Here is a 20,045-nt window from a genome sequence, read left to right on the forward strand (position 1 = left end):
GAAATAAAGAGCTTAAAAATGTTTAAAAACATTTTTCTAAGCCTAACAGAACACCTGATACATAGTATTATATAAATATATATTATATAAATACAATGTTAGCATTAAGGAAGAAAAAGGTAAACCATTCAGTGGCAAAATTTTGCTGTATGCAATAATAATTAGGAAACATTCAGACTGAATTTCCAAATCTATGTAAAACAGTGCAACTTATTTGGATCATAAGATATTGGATATCAAGTTTATCCACATTAAAACCAAACACAAAGGTGAATTTTAAAAACCGTTAAAATCACACATATTTGTTGCCCAGGCATGAGACAAATTAAATATACAGTGACAAGAAAACACACCTAAGTTTTCACACAGATATCTTAATGTAACTTTTACAAAACAAAGTACCAATGAGGAAAAGCTGAATTTTGAAACAAGAGGTCTATGATTTCTGATAATTTCTGACACTCTGATTTCTTTCTCATGAGAACATCTACTCAGATTAAAATAGGATGTTCAAGAAACACCTCAACAAGGAATGAAAATCTCAGAAAGGTATGAAGAGTAAGATCCCTTACATGGTTCATATTACTTGTTTTTATATAATTATCTTCGAATTTATCTCTTATGCTAGATCACATCAGATGAAATAAAACTACTACTTTTTGACCAACTGTTCTCAGACGAATATTAGATATTTTATATATGTGACCTCAAACTAAATTTAAAAACAGAAAAAGTTCAAAGAAAATGTGAGGAGAGCAGGCAGTTGCGTAACTATAGATTTAGGCTCTGGAATCAGATTGCCTCGGTTCACATCCTGGATCTAGAACTTACCAGCAAGTTAGCCCATGACTGTAAACTTTACTTCTCTCCACAGAAGCACAGAAAGCATCTAGCAGGGGTGGTATAGGGATTTAAATCAGATAACATACTAAAGTCCTCAGCGCCTGACGCACAATACGATCTCAAGGCTGATCATCAAGATTTAGTCATTAAAATACTACGAAATATAAATAAATAAATAAATATACATTAATACAAATATAAATAAAATATTGTATTTAAACCAATCAAGCTTCATATTTCTAAGGATCATTTTAAAATATGGGAGTGAACCGGATACCTAGGATGCTTCCGGTAGGAAGGACACGTCTATAACGTATGTATAAGGTTTTAGAAGTTGCTAAACTCAATTACGTACAGATGATAGGAAAGTAACAGTATGGTGCCGGGAATCATGGCTCAATTAGCTTTGTGATATTCTCCTCTTTGGTACTGAAATACCAGGTAAGTACTTCCTAACATGCCAAGCACATTCCTAGCCGTATTTTAAGTCCTAAAGCAGTGCTATCATCTGATCAACACTGCACGGCATATAGACCATTTCCATATACCTGTCAAATAAACAAGTGCTCTGATACATCCATGTGCACGTGCCAGGCCCTGTACTGGGAATGGAGAAAAACTCATACGTATTCCTTGTCCCTAGAGAATCTGTGATCGAATGCAGCAAACACATAGCTCTAGTGCATGGTGAGTACTGTTAACAACTACTTACTATAAAAAAGAGGAGACAGTGAGAGAGATGACAATGCAGGGAGGAGTCACCATCGTAAACTAAGTCTTTCAAAAGAAGCCAGGAACTTTTCAAATATACTTGGAAAAAAGGTCAACATGAGCAAAGACAAAAACAGGCAACTCACATATAGGGGTTATCACCTAAAGACTAACGTGTTCAGACTTCTCGGTGTCTAAGTGCTTTATAGACATTAACTCACTTAAGCATGCCAAGGATTCGTTAGCATCCCCTTATTACAATGAGAAAACCAGATTACTTAGTTTATACAGCTTGACCAAGATCACAGAGGGCTAAGTGGTGGAGTGGGGTTTGAAACCAGGGCTCCGGGAGTTCCAAAGCCCATGCTCACAAGCATCCCACTATACTTTCCTCTGGCTTATGAAGAAACATAAAAATTAGGGAACATGGGGCTTACAGTTAAGGCCACAAGCAAGATGACATATTACTTTAAAATAGAAACATTCCCTTGATATCAAGATTTGGAATTTTTTTTTCTAACTTGGAAAATTACAGTTTGTTCTTTGGCAATCTAATTCAGTTAGGCAATTTGTTTATTCTCCTAATTTTTCCATTGTACCAAAAACAAATGCCTTATTGTGGGCTGATGGCAACTAGGCCAATCATCTACAGAGTTTTAGAAAATGCAGTTTTTCTTGTTCAAGAAAGGAAAATACCTTGAAAAGTTTATCCCTCTAAAATCCGTAATTGAATTTTAATACTGCTATAAAAAGGATGTATCAAACTTCCACATCTCAGAAAGACCGTGTAGAATTGCAAGCACATCATGGGTCAGCTAATGATTCACTCACTCATTCATTCATTCAACAAACTCGACATCTTTTGTGTGTTGGCTGCTGTGCAAAGTGTTGGAGAGACAAAGCAAATAAGCCTTCAAAGAGTTTAATTTGGAAATTAAAAAAAAAAAAGCTTACTTTGTGCACATAACCTCTGAACAATGAAAAATGTGTTCTTTCTCCTCCATACTGAAATAAAAAGCACCTGACTCAATTCAGAAATGACTCATACAAACAGGAGGCAGCAGCAATCTGGATTTCCTGCCCCTGCAGAGACCCGGTATCTCTTTATAGCAGAATCTGAAACATCCAGGAAGAGAAAGATCTTGGCAAATTCTTTATATGAGATATTTGCATTCATGAAGGTTTACCCATTTCTTAAGGCCCCTGACTGAGAAGTTTCTACTAACAAGAAGGAAAGGGGACTTAATCAGGTACCTCCCCCTATCACAGGATACGTTTTCTAAAGAAGTCAGAGCTTAAAGGAAGGTGAAACAGAACTGTTATTCAGGAAGGTCAAAGATGTTTTTGAAGATTGGTCCAGAATCCTCAGCCTGTTAATAATGCCGTAAGAAAATGAACTCTGATTCTCATCAACTTAAAAGTGGAAAACATTTTTTTAAGGGAAACATTGGAAAACTGGGTACTACATTATGGCTATTTCTATTCTGGGCCAGGGATATAAACTTTGCAGCCTCCGGCGGTCTGCTGAAAAGCATCTGATACCATTTTGCAGGCTGCTGTTTGACAGCTATTGTCAGCTGTTAAAAAGTGTTGCAATCTCACACTTTACTAAGGTTACTTCTTGTGCCTTCAAACTATGCAAGCAGACCAAGCACATCTTTAAAAAAAAAAAAAAAGATGGTTTATATTAAAAAATATCTGATGAATGTCTAATCAAGCTGCCAGTCAGGTGAATAATTCTGTTCAGGCAGTCTTTCCCTCTGGTAACTTTTCTATGAAAGCTGGTGTTCTTTTTATTTTTATTTTTTAAAATTTTTTAAAAATTCATTTTGGAGAGACAGTGTGAGCAGGTCAGGGTGAGAGAGAGAGGGAGCTACAGAATCCGAAGACAGGCTCCAGACTCTGAGCTGTCAGCACAGAGCCTGATGCAGGGCTCGAACCCACGAACCGTGAGATCATTCCCTGAGGTGAAGTCGGATGCTCAACCGACTGAGCCACCCAGGCACCCCTGAAAGCTGGTGTTCTACAAGTGATCCGATAATCAACATTTTAAAATGGATCTTTACTCAAGGTTGTAGACAGCAAAACCAATGTATTTAATATATTTAAGAACTGTGCACCATTCAATGTCAATGTGAAACATTACTATAGGACCTTACAATCTATAAATTCTATGTACTCATAATGAAATAACACTATTTTTTATTATTATTTACTATAAAGATAAGCTAAAAATCATTCACCATGATTGTCTCAGAATAAATAGATCAAAATCTCCTATGGGCCAGGGTAATTTTAAAGTCCGAAGCTGTGGTGTAACTTAAGAAATAAGCCAGTTTAACAGTGTATTCTAGAATAAGGACACCAGAACATACAACCTCTTTAGCATAGTAAGGGTCCAGTGTGAAAATTCCAAATGCATCACAATTCACCAAATCATACAGCCACTGGCCCCTACCCAGTTTGCTTACTAAGCTAAGGGGCACTCATTTTAGTCAAAGGCTAGACTACAAATTATGAGGTAATTTTAAGTGTTGTTTTCCCCATTTATTTATTTTATTTATTTATTTATTTATATTATTTATTTATTTATTTATTATTGGGTAGCAAATACCCAATCTTCAGAAAGCAAATTTTCAATGACACTGTCAGCAATTGCCGATGCCTTTCATTATGCTAAAGTCTAATTCAACAAAACTGATCAGAAAATTAAGAGAATGGGATTCACATTCACTGCCTTATAAAACTGCAGTTACTGTCTCTTCCGCAGATTCCTCTCTGTAGGTAGCTCTGCAAGAGGTGAAAATAACGAACCAGGGATGGCTGAAGTGCCAGAGATGGCCTCTCCCTGCAGATGTGAGGCAGACCGTCCACACAGCACTCCCTGAAGAACCCCAGCTTCAAAGATAAACTTTAACACTAAACTAATCTGATCCTCATTATCCTTTTTTCCTTTGCCGGCCACTACCCTTCTTCTCTCCAATTAGACTCTTCATTCATTGGTGAGCAGTCCTTAGCAGCACTCTCCAATAAAAATATAATGGAAGCCACATTCAATTTTAAATTTACTAGTAGCCATATGTTAAAACTGGAGAGAAACAGGTGAAATTTTAGTATGTCATGTAATATAATATGGCCAAGATACCACTTCAATATGTAATCAATGTTAAATTATTCAGGAGATATTTTACTTTTTTCTCTGTACTAAATCTTCAAAATCTGATGTGTATTTTATCAGAGCACATCTGTTTGGACAAGCATATTTCAAGTGCTCAAAAGTCTATATGGCTAGAGGCTACACTAGACAGCACAGGTTTAAAACAACTATTAGGTCTACTGGTCTCAGGCTGTCTGGGGTGGATATTCAGTTTTCCCCTAGAGAGTTATATGACCTTAGGCAATTTATCTCTTACTGTCTCAGCTTCCTCTTTAGCAACATGGAGTGAAAAACTGTATTTATTAGAATTAATATAGCCAAAGCACCAGGAACAGTGCTTAGCATATAGACACCCTAATGGCTGTTAAAATTATCATTCTCCATCCAGTGGTATGCAAGAGTGGCTCAATAGTCACAAATCAATTAATGTGATAATCACATTAATAAGAGAAAGGGTAAAAGCCATATCATGTCAACAGATGCAGAAAAAGCATGTAAAAAAAGAACACATCCATTCAAGATAAAAATTCTCCACATAGTAGGTTTAGAGGGACCAAACCTCTACATAACAAAGGCCCTCTAGGGAGAACCCAAAGCGAACATCATACCCAATGGGGGAGAGAGGAGAACTTTCCCCCCAAGCGGATGTCCATTCTCACCATCTTTACTCACCACAGTACTGGAATCCTAGCTACAGCAATTAGCATCATGAAATAAAGGCATCCAAACTGGTAAGGAAGAAGTAAAACTCTTCTTTGCAATTGATATGACACCATATATAGGAAACCTGAAAGACTCCACCAAAAAACCATACAACTGATAAATGAATTCAGTAAGGTCACAGGATACAAAAATCAATATACAGAAATATGTTGCACTTCTATACACTAATAATGTAGCAGCCAAAAGAGAAGTTAAGAAAACAATCCTATTTAGGGGCACGTAGGTGGTTCAGTCAATTGAGGGTCAGACTTTGGCTTAGGTCATGATCTTGCAGTTTGTGGGCTCAAACCACGCTTTAGGCTCTGTGCTGATAGCTCAGAGCCTGGAGCCTGCTTCAGATTCTGTGTCTCCCTCGCTCTCTGCCCCCTTCCCCCAGAATAAGCATTAAAAAAAGTTTTTAAAAAATCCTATTTACAACTACATCAAAAATAATAAGATACCTAGGAATAAACTTAACCAAGGAGCTGAAAGACCTGTTCTCTGAAAATTATAAAACACTAATGAAAGAAACTGAAGATGACACAAAGGGAAAGATAATCCACACTCATGAATGAGAAAAACAAATATTGTTAAAGTGTCCATACTAGACAAAGCAAATCTCTATCAAAATACCAACGGCATTTTTCACAAAACTAGAACAATTCTAAAATTTATATGGAACTACAAAAGACCATGAATAGCCAAAGCAATCTTCAAAAAGAAAAACAAAACATGAGCTATCACAATCTCAAATTTCAAGATCTACTACAAAGCTGTAGTAGGGACACCCGGGTGCTTAGTCAGGTAAGCGTCCAAGTCTTGATTTCAGCTCAGGTCATGAGCTCTAGGTTCGTGTACTTCAGCCCCACATTGGGCTCTATGCTAATAGTAAAGAGCCTGCTTGGGATTCTCTGTCTTCCTCTCCCCTGCTCATGCGCTCTCTCAAAATAAAATAAGCATTAAAAAAAAGGCATACTACAAAGCTGTAGTCAAAAGAGTATGATACTGGCACAAAAATAGACATATAGATCAACAGAAAAGAGAGGCCAGAAATAAACCCACAATCACGTGATAAATTAGTATTCAACAAAGAATACACAACAGGAGATAGACACTCTCTTCAACATATGGTGTTGGGAGAACTGGGCAGCTACGTGAAAAAGAATGACACTGGACCACTTCCTCACACCATACACAAAAATAAATTCAAAATGGATTGAAGACCTAAATGTGAGACCTGAAACCATAAAAGTCCTAGAAGAGAGCACAGATAGTAATTTCTCTGACATTGGCCAAAGCAACATTTTTCTGGATATGTCTCCTGAGGCAAGGGAAACAAAAAGCAAAAACAAACAGTTGGGACTACATCAAAATGAAAAGCTTCTGCAGAGCAAAGCAAACAAAACTAAAAGCCAACCTACTGAAGGGGAGAGGATATTTGCAAGTGACACATCTAATAAAGAGCTAGTATCCACGATATACAAGGAACTTAGACAACTCAACACAAAACAAATAATCCAATTAGAAATGGGCAGAAGACATGAACAGGTATTTCTCCAGACATACAGACGGTCAACAGATACATAAAAAGATGCTCAACCTCACTCCTTATCAGGGAAATGCAAATAAAAACCACAATGAGACATCACTTCATACCTGTCAAAATTGCTAAAATCAAAAACACAAGAAACAATGAGTATTGGTGAGGATGTGGAGACAAAGGAACACTCATGCACGACTGGTAAAAATGCAAATCAATGCAGCCGCTGTTGAGAACGGTATGGAGGTTCCTCAAACAATTAACCATAGAATTACCGTATGACCCAGTAATTCCACTACTGGGTATTTACCCAAAGAATATGAAAATACCAATTCAAAGGGATACATGAACCTCTATGTTTATTGCAGCATTATTTTCAATAGCCAAATTATAGAAGCAGCTCAAGTGTCCATCAGGAGATGAATAAAGAAGTGGTATACATGTACAATGGAATACTACTCAGCCATAAAAAGAACGAAATCTTCCCATTTGCGACAACATGGATGGAACTACAGGGTATAATGTTAGACGAAATAAGTCAGAGAAAGACAAATACCATGTGATTTCACTCATATGTGGAATTTAAGAAACGAAATAAGCAAAGGGGGAAAAATGAGAGACAAACCAAGAAACAGACTCATAACTACAGAGAACTGATGGTTACCAGAGGGGACAGGGGGTTGGGGGGGGGGAGAGAATAGGAGATGAGGATTAAGGAGATGTATGGAATTGCTGATTCACTATATTATATACTGGAAGCGAATATGATACTGCATGTTAATTATACTGGAATTAAAATTAAAAAATAAAAATAAACTTACTTGTAAAAAAAACTTTTTTAAAAATGGAAAATATTGCCTATTGAAGAAATCTAAAAATAGATCCTGGAAATCCTACCCTCCTCTTGCCGCTTTCATGCTGTGATTCATGTGCCAGATGCTGCTCCTAAAGCAGCATCATTTTACAACATTATTACATCAGTATAGCATCGTCTATGAGCCAAATATTTCAAGGGCTCATGTTTTAACTGGGTTTTCCCACTTCATTTCCTGTACAACCTACTGAAAAAATGGCATTTTCAAGTACATGAGATATTTCTGCTTCATTCTCAATCTTTTAATGTAGGAGGGGGGAACAAACCTTTGTTGAGGGGTGAGCTTTCTTTAAATTTAAGTTTCATATTCTTAGCCAATTTCCCTGAAAATTCATAGAAAAATCAAGGACTACATTGAGGATTTTGAAACTTTGCAAAAGTTTGCCAGCTTAAAATATTTTGTTAGTCCACTTCCTTTGATGACATTACCTTTCATTCTTGCTTTCATAACACATCTTGAATCATTCTTGTTCTCTACATTTAAAAAAATTTCATAAGCTGATCTCTAACCAACTTACATGTGGAGAGAAATAAAAACAAATAAGATGAAGTAATAATAACAACAAAAAGCAATTACCTCTTCATTGATTAGTAACTTGACTTTTCAATCTGAAGGTTTTTTAGACCCGTCACTAAAGATGACTATTTTGAACTGTCTAGAGGGGTTGATAACGTAAGCATAAGCTGATGTGCTTATCCTGATCAAGTTCAACATTTTGCCTGAATGAATAAAACCAGTGACTTCAAAATGTAAACTGTAACTACATCTCCTTCTGGAGAGAATTTATCCCTGAAGATCAGATTATACTGGTATAAAAGAACTGTTCAGTCTCTCATTTGATAAATGATTTAGTTATTGAAACAGAAAACACACTTAAATTCAATCATGAAAAATTATAGATGTTTCTTTTAGGGGTACTTCTAGTGAATGAATTATTCAACCAACAAAAGCTCAAATAAGAAATTCAACTTTTGGTTTCTGTAGCTCTTTTTAATTCCAAAAATACCTTATTCTGATTTGCTTCTGAAAGTCTGTCCTCATAATCTGAGTATATGTTTTTCATATAACAAGAACCTGAAGCTAGAAAGGGAATTGAATCCTGATATGGGCAATTAATTTGGCAGTATTTGCTCTTTCCAATATAAGCATGTCGAGATCAAAAACTAAATGAGAAACTGAAATCATTAAATGTTAGGAAAAGAAAAACTTAATTTAATCTCCATGGTCTAATAAAAGATCTTATTAGCACAGAAGCAAATTCGTTTCCATTCTTCTTGAAACAAGAAAAAACGGAAAATGTACTTGTTTCTATAAAGAGCAAGAACCTCTAGAACCCATGACTTGTAAGTAATTCAGAAACTTCAACAAGATTAGCTGGCTCTTCTGGGCCAAGGCAAACCCATCACGGAGCCATACAAAGTAAAAAAAAGACTAAAGAACAGAAAAACTGCTTCTTAATTTCCTGTGCCTCAGAATTATTCATCTTTTTCTATTTCTAGGGAAATGGAAAATAAATTGCATATTAGCATATTCTTTTCAGCACATAAAATATGCAGCAATCTAAAATGAAGAGGCCATCCCATTTCTACAAGCAGCCTCTTTCTTTCAAAACACCATGATTAAATCAGACCAGCTCTTTAAGGGTCCTTTCAGTTCTAGAATTCTAATGACTTCTGTTGTCAAATAAGTGTATGCTCTTAATAGTCAATTCACAAAATGACAGAACTGAAAATATCTTTAAGCTCTAAAATATCCTCCTGCTCTCAAAAGCTTATAAAAATAGATATGTTCCCTTTGCCGAAATCCTAAGAAATCTTTAGACCCATCTTAACAAAAACAACAAAATCTATACACACTTAACATAATTTAATTGCCCTAGTCCATTTTCTATTCATTTTGTTTTTCAAAAGAAATCATAAGGTCAATAATGCGAATATTAGAAAAAACTTCTACATCTTTTGTAACTGTTTCATATGATATCATACTCATGTATTACAGACTTACTGTATCCCTGTATCTAAAGCATCAGACAAAGACAAGCATGGTTAACAAGGTGAGGGTATGCCATTATGAAAAAGGGATGAAGGTATGTAAATACCACTAGCTATAGCTAATTTCTGCATATTCTAAAGAAGCCAACTCAACACTATTATTTAACTCAAAGTAGAGTCTTCTAACACCAAATTAACTTTGCTATTGCCTGCTGCTTTAAAAAAAAAAAAAATACAGATGGAGTTCCTAGGTGGCTTAGTCGGTTGAGCATCTGACTTCGGCTCAGGTCATCATCTCATGGTTCATGAGTTCAAGCCTCACATTGGGCTCTATGCCGACATCTCAGAGCCTGGAGTCTGCTTCAGATTCTGTATCTCCCTCTGTCTCTGTTCCTCCCCGACTCACGCTCAAAAATAAGTAATAAAATAAACATTAAAAATATGAATAAAGCCTAATAATAATCTTATTTTATCACATGAGAACTGTTTTTCACTTATCAGAAAAACAAAAAGTCAAAGAAACTGGTAACAAAGAATGATGACAAGTATGTGTATAAATAGGCACTTCTGTTTAACGTGGATTGGAATGAACCTAAACCACTTTTTAGAGTAATTTGGTTCCTGTAACCAACATTTAAAATGTGAATGTCTATTACTCAGCAATTCCAACCCTAGAAATATACATATAGAAATACCAATATCATACGTAAAGACAAGCATAAGGATGCTTACTAGAGCATTTTCTTATAGCAAAAACTTTGGAAATAGTCTAAATGTTCATTGACCAGGGAACAAATAGAGCCTGGTAGGGTACTAGTTGGAACACTGTGTGGTCATTAGAAAAAAATGCTATAGAGTTGCATATACAAATTTGGAAAGAGGTTTAAATCATATAAGTATTAAAAAAAAGTTCCAGAATACATATTTATAAAAATGAGAACATAGTATAAAATTAAAACTAAATACCCAGACAGCGTGTCTTTACCGTCTAAGCAGAAAGCCTCTGGGGTTCTCACCACAGCTGCCTTTCACAAGACAACATGGAGGATAGAAATGTTCTATGCCCGTACTCTCCAATGAGGTATCCACTAGACACATACAGCCACTGACACTTGAAATGTGGCTAGCATGACCGAGGAACTGAATTTTTACTTTTATTTCTATTAAACTTAAATGACCACATATGACTGGTGGCTACCATATTGAACAGCACAGCACTAACGTTTCACACCTAGAAGGTGGACTATGAGTAGCCAGAAAGAGATTTTCATGTCTGATTTTTATATACTTTAAAAAAAAGGGGGGGGGGGCAATGTGATAATGAGTAACTATGTCTCTCTTAACCTTCTCTCTCTCTTCCAGGCAATTTGTATGTGAGACCTAGGCTCACAAAGAAAAGTGATCTGTGCTTGGAAGACTATTTCTGCCCTTCTTTTCAAAGGAGAAATGTGGGTATGGCACACACCTAAGAGATTCAAGGATTCCTTTCCATCAGGAAGGTTCACTTAGGGTCTCTACAGTTGCAAATGGTAATTAACATAGAAGTCATGCAAAAAAAAAAAATACTTGCTTACAATTCCAGGGTTGTCATTTTAAATAATATTAAGTAACACCTGAGGAATACCAATCTAAGGAGATTACCTCCCCTTCTAGAAGACGGTAAAGGACTGCGTACTGGTCCTTCTACTTCAACTTCCACCCACCACTCCCATCCATTCTCTTCTTTGCTGACGAAGAAATGTCCCCAGGATATTAGCTGGTTATCCTATTTCTCCGCTCAGATTCCTTTCATAGATTGCCACTGCTAACTCTGGCAAGTTCCAAACTCCAGCACCACTGCTCCGGCCTTAATTCTGTTTTTACTTCTGAAGGCCTTCACCTGACCTCTGAAACATCTCCCAAATGGTCACCTACCTCTAGCTTCGAACTACCCAATCTATTCTTTTCATAGCCGGCAAATCCATCTGCCCACAAAACAAATCCTGAAATTCTATGCTTTTTCTTAAAACCATCAATGGCTAACCCCCTGCCTATAGCAGAACTTCCCAGCAAAGTGCAAACAGGCTACCAGTGAAGCATCCCTCACAGCCAGGCAGGGCCTGGGGCTATTGGAACTACCAGGTCACTTTCCACCATCAGCAGCTTATTTATTCTGTAGGACCAATTTATTACCATACTCACTGATACAAATTTTTATTATGTTAAAAAACAGTAGGGGCGCCTGGGTGGCTCAGTTGGTTAAGCCTCCGACGTCGGCTCAGGTCAGATCTCACGTTCGTGAATTCGAGCCCCACGTCAGGCTCTGTGCTGACAGCTACCTCAGAGCCTGGAGCCTGCTTCTGGTCTGTGTCTCCTTCTCTCTCTGCCCCTCCCCCTCTCATGCTCTGTCTCTCTCTGTATCAAAAATAAATAAAAACGTTAAAAAAAATTTTTTAAAAAGTATAAAATTCACCATCTTAACCATTTCAAAGTATACAGTTCAGCAGTACAAAGTATATTCACATTATTATGAACCAGATCTCCAGAACTTTTTCATCTTGTAAATCTTACTCTATACCTGTTAAATAAAGCCCCCTTTTTGCCCTCCTCCCAGGTCCCAGTAACCCCATTCTATTTTCCATTTCTATACATTTATTTACTTTAGTGGAGTCCTGTAGCATTTGTCTTTTTGTGACTAATAATATTTCACATAGCATAATGTCCTCCAGGTTCATTCCCATTGCAGCATGCTGAGGATTCCTGTTAAGGCTGAATAATCTTCCACTGTATGTATGTATTTTTTTATCCATTCATTCATCAATAGACATTTGGATTGCTTCTACTCCTTGGCTTTTGTGACTAGCACTGCTACGAACATGAGTGTACAAATATCTCTTTGAGACACTGTTTTCTTTTGGATATACATCCGGAAATGAGATTGCTGACTTCTACAATTCTATTTTATTTTCTGAGGAAATTCCATACTGTTTTCCATAGCAATTGCACCATTCTACAATTCTGCCAACAGTGTAGAGCTCCAGTTTCTCCACATCCTTGTCAACAGCTGTTATTTTCTGGGTTTTTTTTTTAATATTACGCATCCTAATAGGTGTGAAGTGATCTCTCATTATGGTTTTGTTTGCATTTCTCTTATGATTACTAATATTAAACATCTATTTATGTTTACTGATCATTTATATGACACCTTTGGAAAAACGACTATTCAAGTCCTTTGCCCAGATTTTAATCAGGTTATTTGGTTTTACTGTTGAGGTGAAGTAGTTCTTTATATATTATGGATACTAATCCCTTATCTGCTACATGATCTGCAAATATTTTCTCCCATTCAATAAGTTGCCTTTTTACTGCTGACCTCATCCTTTGATTCACAAATGTTTTAAAGTTTGATACAGTCCCATTTGCCTGTTTTTGCTTTTGTTGCCTCTGCTTTGTGTGTTATATCCAAGAACTTACTGTGAAGTTCAAAGTCATGAAGCTTCCCCATTTTCTTCTAAGAATTTTATAGTTTTAGATGTTATATTTAGGTCTTTAATCCATTTTGTGTTAATTTTTGCATATGGTCTAAGTCCAGCTTCATTCTTTTTTATAGGGATATGCAATTTTTCCAACACCATTTGTTGAAGAAACTGTCCTTTCCCCCTTTGTCCTTGTCAAAGATCACCTGAACCATATATGCAAGGGTTTATTTCTGGACTCTATTCTACTTGTTTATTTGCCTGTATGCCAGTACCACAGGGTTTAGATTACTGTTTTATAATATTTTGAAATCAAAAGGTACGAGTCCTCCAACTTTTTTCTTCTTTTTCAAAATTGTTTTCACTATCCGATACAAAGTTTCATTTTTTATGCATACTACCACGAGAAAAGACTGGGAATGACTGAGCCCTATAGAAGACTGCCTTCAAACTTTTTGCTTATATACACCCCAAGAGTTTTTCAATGGTATGTATCTCTTGCATAAAAGATGTCATTTCTGAATATGATAAGCATGGGTATTTTCATATAATGTATATCATCCTTTTAAATTTATTCAGAAGATTCCATATTCTATAGAGAAAAGACACACACCAATATCCATTAAAAACTGATGTTCTCTAAAGGTCCTTCTCTTTAAGTGCCTGTTTCCATTCCATTTCCTCCACAGAATGCTATTCTAATGTAATATTAATATGTTTTTATTATTAATCCAAAAATTTCTCTGCAAAAACATGAATTGAGAAAAATGTTTGCTGTGAAAAGATTATTAGAATTATATATTAGACTTTTTCTTGACTTATTGCAATTATTATTAGGAGCCAAAAACTGAGAATAACAATGTATATACATCAAAAATTTTGATGACTATTAAACATAAAGAGCAATAATTATTTGGAAATGTCTCAATGAGATGCAAGTGAGAGTTTATGGGCCTTGATTCAAGGGAAAGTTTTTACCAAAGACCCTGGAGCAACTTACTAATAATATTCAGAATGTATGAAAGGTGAGCCTTTATTTAGTAAAGTTGGAGAAGAGGAGGGTAGAAAGGCAGGCATTTATAAGAGAATCTAGATATTAATTTACTTAAAACTATCTGCTCCTGGGTAACTCTTAGGCAAATTTCCATGTAACCCCAAGGTGCTCTTCACTTCCATCCGATGACCCCACTACTGCATAACCTTGAAGTTCCTCTGACCATCTCTGCAGCCTCGCCCCTTACCATCTCCCACTCTCCCACAGTTCACTGTCTGCAGCCTTCACATCCCTTGGCTGACCATGTTTCTCCACCTGAAGGACATCTAGTAAACAATTAAGACTTGGTGAAAATATCAGTTTCTCTAAGACTTCCCTAAGTCCCTGACATAGAATGAACTAACATTCCTTCATTATCCAACTGTCATGTGCAAAATTCTAGCACAACACCTTTGATACTCCTTTTACATGCTTATTTCCTTTACTGACTAAAAGCTCCTTGAGGAAAGAGACTTATCTTATGCCTACTTTGTGCTTAGCACCCAGGAAGTACTCCACAAATACTAGCTCAATGAAGGAAGACAATGCCTGTCTCAATTTCCTCATTGACAATTTCTATCTGTAAGAGCCTCTTCCGATTTTAAATAGCTAACAAAATCCAGTAACTCCAGAAGTGTTCTGAAATTCCTATAAACGTTCTACTTTCAGATTACATCTCTCCCCCACAGTATGATCTGAAACCAGAGAAAGCATTTTCACTGGGTATACAAAATGGGTATTTTATGCCCTTTGTAATATCCCATCATGTGAAGTGATTCCATGATTTTAGGTTATCCTAAAACGCACACTTTGCTCAGCAGTTGTATAAAAACATGACTTTAACAGATGACTCCACAGTAATTTCCTGCTTGCTTTATCTTCTATCTTTCCAGTAAAAGAGGCAGGAAGGAAAGCTGCCTTACTTACTTTTTTAGTATGTTACCAGGAAATTATTTTATTATCAGGTACATCAGGAAATCCACAATACTGCAATATCCAAATTACCTCCAAATATTCTGATTCTCCCTCTCTGTATGGCTATTTTCCCCCCAACTCAATTACAAACATCAGAAAGCTCTGGCCCAGAAATCCAGTCTCACTGGAAATTATGCCACCATAGTTTATGTGCAGACCCCTACTACTACCCATCTCTGAAATTTCAAAGTATGAGACCAAATTTGTGGTCTGAAAAAGCATTTGATTAAGTGGAAACAATTACTAATAGTTATCACTAATATAAACAATAAAAAATAGTAGAGTTCATTATCTTTTTTTTAATGTTTATTTTTGAGAGAGAGAGAGACAGTATGAGTGGGCGCAGAGCAGACAGAGAGGGAGACAGAGAATCCAAAGCAGGCTCCAGGCTCTGAGCTGTCACCACAGAGCCCAACGTGGGGCTCAAACTCGTGAACCGCAAGAGCCCAAGTTGGACACTTAACCAACAGAGCCACCCAGGCGCCTCAGAGTTCAAGATGCCTCCTAAAGCCATAGAAGGTATTCTCATTTCATGACTGAAAATACAAAGTACCATAACATCATACTGTTATTCACTGACAATTTAAATACAGAAGAGAGTAGTACTGAGTTCTGGGTACTCAGGTACCAAGTTATCACTATGTCTATGGCAGCTGTCCACATTAGAATAAAAGAATTATTAAACCAACTAATGAGCCTTCAAGATTATCACTTACCTACAACAAATAATTCATGAGAAGTAACTGATGGATTTTTGTTGTTATTGTTTTGGTTTTATATTTCCCCTAGAGGTGAGCTGGGATAACAAATTAAAACTTTATAATCCAGGAAAATAAAATTATCTTATGATTTCTGCTTCCTAATAGTCATTTATAACACTAATAAAGTGAAGAAACACAAAGTCAAACACCATCCGCAGGTTAAGGCAGGTCCTACTTACCTACTCTAACTTTTACCTGTTCCTTTTACTCTGTAAATTTTCACCCTCACAAAACCTTAGTTCACATCGTCTTAATGACAAATCTGGAGATTCAAAAATCTAGAGATTTTTTAAAAAAACATGGGGCTTAAACTCGTGCCGCAATCCATAGGCTTAGTCATCCCAAGAATTCAAAGTAAACTGTCAACAGTATGACAAGATACTTGATCTTTATTTGTAAATTAATTTACTGTTTTAACTGTAAAATATTGGTTTGGCAAATGGGCTCATGGGTTAAGAGGTTCTTTCTCCATTTATTTTTTATTTGAACTGGTGGTAGCCACAGTAATACCAACATACACAAACCTGAGAGTTTGATTTAAAAGGGTAATAAATTCAATCGCCCTTGCAAACTCATAAGCATATTGTGAATTAACCTAGATGTTTATATCCCCAAGGACTCTATGTCCCCTGCTGCCACTTCACTGAGTGACCCTGGACAGGTATTCCCTCAGTATGTATCTAAGTCCTGGCACCCACAACTGTGCCACACAATACGGTGGGCACTAGCCACATCTAGCCACTGGCACATTTTAATTAACTGAAGTTTAAATTAAGTAAAATTGTGGCGCCTGTGTTGGTAAAGCGTCCAACTTCGGCTCAGGTCATGATCTCGCAGTTTGTGGGTTCAAGCCCCACATCCGGTTCTGGGCTGACAGCTCAGAGCCTGGAGCCTATTTCAGATTCTGTCTCCCTCTCTCTCTGCCCCTCCCTTGTTTGTACTCTGTCTCTGTCTCAAAAATAAAAACATTAAAAAAAATTTTTTTAACTAAGTAAAATTAAAAATTCAGCTCCTCAGTAGCACTCACCATATTTCAAAGGCTCAAGGGCCAGATGCGGCTAGAGGCTACCATAGTGGACAGGACATAGTGATAAAAATAAATGGCATGACTAAGAGTAACACAGGCCATCAGGTGGGCAGGAGGGACGACGTTAGAGGAGATGGTCAGGACAAGCCTCCGGGAGACATCCAAGGTGAGACCTGACTAACAAGACGCGCTAGAATGAAAGCTCTGCATACGGCATCCAAAGAAGAGACAAGAACAGGGGAAGAGGCCCCAGACACAAAGGAGCCCGACAGGTTTAACAACAACAGTGTGTCAAAGCAAAGAAATAAGGAGAGTAGCACAAGGTGCCAAGAAGTGGCAGGAGGCATGGCCTCGAGGTCCCTATAAACCAGGAAAGGGCTTTGGACTTTTATGTCCAGCGCAGTCGAAAGCCACAGAGCTCTAAAGGACAATGCTGTGATCTAAACTGTCGTTAAAAGCTCACTGTGACTGCTTTGGGGAAATAATGACAAGAAGCCAAGAGCAGAAGCAGGAAGATCGTCAGCAGGCTGATGCCACTGCCCCGGTGAAGACGCGCAGGGGAGCAGTGGTGGGATGGAGAGAACTCTCCTGTCCACAGCCCTGTATCCACTATCCTTCACAAGGTGGATCCTTGAAAGGGTCAACTTCTTTTGAGGCATCTGGGTGACTTAGTCGGTTAAGTGTCCGACTTCGGCTCAGGTCATGATCTCGTGGTCCACTCAGTCTGTGAGTTCGAGCCCCACGTCAGGCTCTGTACTGACAGCTCAGAGCCTGGAGCTTGCTTCAGATTCTGTGTCTCCCTCTCTGTCTCTGTCCCCTCCCCCACTCATCTCTCTCTCTCTCTCTCTCTCTCTCTCTCTCTCTCTCTCTCTCTCTCTCTCTCTCTCAATAATAAAACAAAAAAGGAAGGAAGGAAGGAAGGAAGTCAGTCAACTTCTTTTTAGCTCCTCCCTATCCTGTACAGATGCTTTCTGCCTCCACCACTCCTCAGAAACTGCCCTAAGGTCCCACTCACCCCACCTTCCCAAAACCCATGGGCGCTTCTGCATCTATACCCTGGCTGACCTCAGCTGCATCTGCAGCTGCCCCTGGCTCTTCCCTTTCATCAAACCCACACCTCCCTCAGCGCAGGGGGCATGCTCTCACCTGGTGTTCCTTTCTCAGTCTCCTTCCCATTGCCAGACTCTTTAACATCACCGCTCCTCTAAGGTCCATCTTCCGTACTCAGTTCCCTTCACTGCATACATGATCTCGAGACTCAACGGACACTTCTGGCTGGTAACCTCCAACCTAACATCCCTGGCCCGGGATCCTGACTGCGTGTTAGACCTCCAGATCTCGCACTTGACTGGACCCCCTCGCTTGGACATACCACAAACATTTAACATGCAAAACGCCCAACACCCATCTCCTTCATTCTCTCATGATACCCCTGCCCAGGCCACAGGCATTCTCCACTCACTCTCCCTCACCAGCCCCTATAGATTCTACCTCCCTTTCTTTTTAGTGTTTTATTTATTTTTGAGAGAGAGACAGCGTGTGAGCGTGAGCAGGGGAGGGTCAGAGAGAGAGAAAGACACAGAATCTGAAGACAGGCTCCAGGCTCTGAGTTGCCAGCACAGAGCCCGACGTGGGGCTTGAACCCACGAACTGTGAGATCACGACCTGAACCGAAGAAGCCGAACGCTTAACCGACTGAGCCTCCCAGGTGCCCCTAGTTTCTACCTCCTTAACAGCTTTCCAATCTCTCCCTTCTCTCAAGTCCTGCTGAGGCTCTTTTAGTTCAAGCTCACATCCCTTCTTGCTTTTGGGGGACAGCCTCCCACCACCTCCCTGCTTTTAGTCCAGCCACACTGCTACCAAAGCCCATCACGGGTATTCAAAAACTCTGCTGAATACATTAAGTACGTCTCTCTGCCTAAAGTCTTTCAAAGGCATCCCACTACTTCCACAGGCTTCTTGTGACCAAGCTCCTTGTCACCGTCAGAGCCTCCTCTACCCCGCTCCTCCGCACACCTCCCTGTCGTCAGCCGTGCAGCTTTTCTTGGTTCTCTAAATGTCCTGTCATTTCAGGCCTCCCTTCCTCTGCACATTCTGTTACCGCTCCCCTCTTCACCGAACTACCACTTCAAAGGTGGGCTCAGGGATCACCACTTTAAGGAGTGTCCCGGTGCCCCCTGCACAGACACGGATGGATATGTGTACACAGAGGTGTGTGCTCATGTACACCTCAATCACACTTGTCCCGGCTCCCAGACAGCAGAGACCACCAACCTTACTTGACTTGCAGCCCTACCGATCGGCACCGAATAGTTCTGACTGGACACCTTCCACACTGAAGAAAGGGGAAGGAGTTTATTTAGCGGGTCTTTTACCACCATTCCAGGATGGCACAGAATGACAGCACTGTACTAGGAAACCAAACGTGCCTCAGAAGAAACCAACAACCACAACACGCACACCCTTCCAACGGGAGAAATGTGGGAAGTTCTGAGAAGCTATGCAGTCGCTAACCAACCAGACTCGGGATCGTATGCTACCTGGACAAGGGCTCATTTAATACTGTTTGCGGATAATAAACAGGTGGAAGGCGTCTCGTCTCACTAAAGCACATTAACTTTTCCTGGCCCGTGTTACTGTGATCTTAGTTCCTGATGTAGATTCGCCCTCGCTTCCTGACAGGTTTTCCTTGTTTGGGAGACGCCTACTCACCACCCTAGGAGTCACTCACTTGTCGATCAGACCATTTATTCTCTAACATCTGAATGGGGGGAAGAGGGCGGAAGAAGGGAGGCTGTGGGGGAGCATAAACACTTTAGGAAGGGAGGGTGCCCCAAGGCCACAGTCCCGGGGACGGAGGAGAGGCTGAGGCAGTACCGGGGGAAAGCGCTGACAGCTGGCAAGGCACGAGGAGGAGGCTGCGATCGCGGAGCAAGCCGTGCGGAACAGGGGAGGAGGGGGAGATGGAGAGGGCA

General features: G+C 38.9%; 1 protein-coding gene and 1 long non-coding RNA gene across 3 annotated transcripts in view; one reads left to right on the plus strand and one right to left on the minus strand.

Moving 5' to 3' along the window:
- The window catches only part of RAB3GAP2 (RAB3 GTPase activating non-catalytic protein subunit 2), a 100,236-nt gene that overhangs the window by 79,628 nt on the left and 563 nt on the right, over positions 1-20,045 (minus strand). The window lies entirely within an intron of this gene.
- Positions 8,017-19,683, plus strand: LOC115288383. The gene is made up of 4 exons (XR_003906972.1): positions 8,017-8,105; positions 9,827-9,914; positions 11,182-11,348; positions 19,457-19,683. It is a non-coding gene; the product is annotated as an uncharacterized LOC115288383 (long non-coding RNA).

This window comes from Suricata suricatta, chromosome 3 (assembly GCF_006229205.1).
Source record: "Suricata suricatta isolate VVHF042 chromosome 3, meerkat_22Aug2017_6uvM2_HiC, whole genome shotgun sequence".
NCBI classification, from domain to species: Eukaryota; Metazoa; Chordata; class Mammalia; order Carnivora; family Herpestidae; genus Suricata; species Suricata suricatta.